This window comes from Bubalus kerabau, chromosome 21 (genome assembly GCF_029407905.1).
Source record: "Bubalus kerabau isolate K-KA32 ecotype Philippines breed swamp buffalo chromosome 21, PCC_UOA_SB_1v2, whole genome shotgun sequence".
NCBI classification, from domain to species: domain Eukaryota; kingdom Metazoa; phylum Chordata; class Mammalia; order Artiodactyla; family Bovidae; genus Bubalus; species Bubalus kerabau.
In genome coordinates this window covers 43,303,305-43,306,529 of record NC_073644.1, presented here as the reverse complement: position 1 = coordinate 43,306,529, position 3,225 = coordinate 43,303,305, and positions in this window count along the sequence as shown.

Below are 3,225 nucleotides of genomic sequence, written 5' to 3'. Positions count from 1 at the left end.
GGGTTGCCATTTCCTTCTCCAATGCATGACAGTGAAAAGTGAAAGTGAAGTCGCTCAGTCGTGTCCGACCCTCAGCAACCCCATGGACTGCAGCCTACCAGGCTCCTCTGTCCATGGGATTTTCCAGGCAAGAGTACTGGAGTGGGTTGCCATTGCCTATATATATAACTATATTCCTTTGCTGAACACTTGAAACTAACTTCAGTAAAAAAATAAAATTATATAAAAAACCACACTGGATGCCTGATGGAACGGGCACTGGGCACTGCCATAGCTTTCAGGTTTGCAGTTAGAGACCAAAGCTGCTGTCTTCCAAGTCAGGAAGCTACAGAGTCACTGCGGGTCCCCCAGATGAACCTCTGCAGGCTGATGCCAATGGCAGGGCGGACACTGCTGATAACTCAGTCCACAGAGACCACAACTGTGGCTTCCAGAGCAAGAAATGAAATGGCTGGCTTCCTCCCACTTTCCAAACATCAAGTGAGCTCCTCTCACTGGATGGAATGTTAAGCGTATGCAGAGCACTTCTGGCCGGGGAAAAGGGAAATGAAGCTTCCATATTTTTGGCCTGTGAAACATGGGAAAAAACAGGAGATATATTGCCCAACTTTCATTTTCAGGATTTCTAGCTTGCTACTCTTCCCTGCTGGCTCAGTGGTAAAGAATCTGCCTGCAATGCAGGGGACCTGGGTTTAGCCCCTGCAAGATCCCCTGGAGAAGGGAATGGCAACCCACCCTAGTATTTTTGCCTGGAACGTCCCATGGACAGAGGAGCCTGGTGGGCTACAGCCCATTGGGTCGCAAAGAGTCAGATGCGACTGAGCAACCATCACTTCCACTTCCATTTTCACCCTTCCTTCACCCTGCACAGGTTTGATTGCTGCTTGTCCTGGATAAATGCATCTCCTGGATGGAAAGCAACAACCAATGATCTTCAAAATAATTCCCCATTCAATTCCATTTTCTATCCTTTGGACGTCAACCTCCCCAATACCTTCCACCTCTACTTTGCTTGATTTTTTCTTAAATGCGTGGGTCAACATAATAACAAAGAATGGGAACGCCGATATGTGTCAAATGGATTAGATCTGACAACAGGCGTTACCATCATAATGAGAGCTGTTGAAAGCATAGTTGCTATGAAAATGCATTAATTCAATTCAACACATCCATTTACATTTAACAAAAGACCCACGATGACATTTTGACATACTTTTCTGGCTCTTGTATCTGCTTTTGAAGAAAAGTAATACTGGGCTAAGAAAATGGGAGGAGGTAATGATAGAAGGGAGGTGAAAGATGAAGTAAGGAAATTGCATTTGAATCTTCCAGCAAAAGAAAGGAAATAAAGTTATGCTATGTTCAGTGAACTTTTATGTCACACTGGGGCTATAAAAGGAAACGGGTCCTGCTGGGCGTCTGGTGGAGCCCAGGGGGATGGGAATGAAGCTGAGTTGTGTGCGCAGCGACTCAGCTGTATCTCTACACAAATCACCCCTCCCTGCAAGGCAGGGACTACGGTGGCTCACTCTTTCTGCTCAGTCACTCAGTCACGTCCAACTGGATTGTAGCCCACCAGGCTCCTCTATCCATTGGATTTTTCAGGCAAGAATACTGGTGTGGGTTGCCATTTTCCCCAGGGGATCTTCCTGACCCAGGGATCGAAACTGAGTCTCCTGCAGCTCCTGGCCTGGCAGGCAAATACTTGACCACTGAGCCACCTGGAAAGCCTGGTGGTGTTTCCATCATCACTTTTGTGCCTTGGCCCCGATCTGCCAGTGGGGGCTCTAGAGGGAGCCAGCAAGGAAGGAGGAGGAAGCCATTCCTCTGATCAAATCCCCTGCTGCACTTGTGACCCCAGTGGGGGCAATGCCTGTCCACAGCAGCGGCCAACTCCAGTTTGCAGTTTAACACTCACAACACTGTTCTCATCACACAGGCTCAGAGACCTCCACCAGTTGAGCTGAGCCTTCTCAGAGCTGGGACCCAGCAGGACTGAGGTTTCAGGAATGATACTCCTGCCCCCCGACTCCGGGGTGGGAGGAGGGGACGGCCACTGCCGTCACTACCCCTGGAGGATACTTTACTGTTCTTTCGTCTATCTGGTTGTCTTGTTAAGAATATATGCAGAGTTTACAATTCTTTAGAATAAATTCTTTCTCTTAAAATAGCAGGAGATGGAGGGCAGGAGTAAAAGGGGACGACAGAAGACGAGATGGTTGGATGGCATTACCGACTCAAAAAACATGAGTTTGCGCAAACTCTGGGAGACAGTGAAGGACAGGGAAGCCTGGAGTGCTGCAGTCCATGGGGTCACAAAGAGTAGGACACATCTTAGCGAGTGAACGGTGAACAACAACAAAACAACTGATGGGTTTTTGTCTCCTGATTGGACCGTGTCTGATACATGGGCAAACCACACTTTGGGAATATAAGAGGTCTTGGCGCTTGCTGGATGAATGATTGCAGGAATGAGTGAATAAATGAGTGCTTGGTCGCTGACAAAGGCCAAGCTCAAGCAATAGTGGGAATGATGGTGCCCTGGGAGGCCAGCTGGCTGCCCCTGGGATTTGTCCCCCAGCTCACTCCCTTGCCTGCCACCTACTCCCTCTCAGCTTTCTGCAGAAACCTTTTTCTGGCTCTGGGCTCCCTCGCCGCAGACAGGGGAGCAGACAGGCTCCACACCCAGGCAAACAGGACAGTCAAGGGTGTCTGCACGAGGCCACCTGGAACTGTCAGGACACCCAGCTCAGCATGATAACACAGCACTTCACTGTCTCCCAGACCTGCACTTACCCTTAACTCCCAACTCTGGCAAGTCTCAAACTTCATCCCCTGCTCAAGGAAAGAACACAGCCAAGGGAGAAGTCGGGTTGACTATTACCCAATTGAAGTAACACAGTAGGAAGCAAATGAGCCTGATTCTAAAAAATGGAGTACATTTCTGGCTTGGCAGAGGGAAAAAAGTGCGTAAATTTTTAAATGCACCTGAAATGTTCGGTGATTACCGCCTCACCGAGGAGCTGGAATCCTAAAACGAGAGCGCCACCTGCTGTTCATGATCAGAACCTACAAGTCGTGCATATTTCAAAGCAGCTGCCCAGAGTGGTACAGCTACGGATAAACGTTCCATGTTAACAATGTACCAAACCAAACATGCGTGATGCCTAGAATTCACTTAGCTTCCCCAAGAGATTTGGCTCAACTCAGAGCAGGTGAACTTAC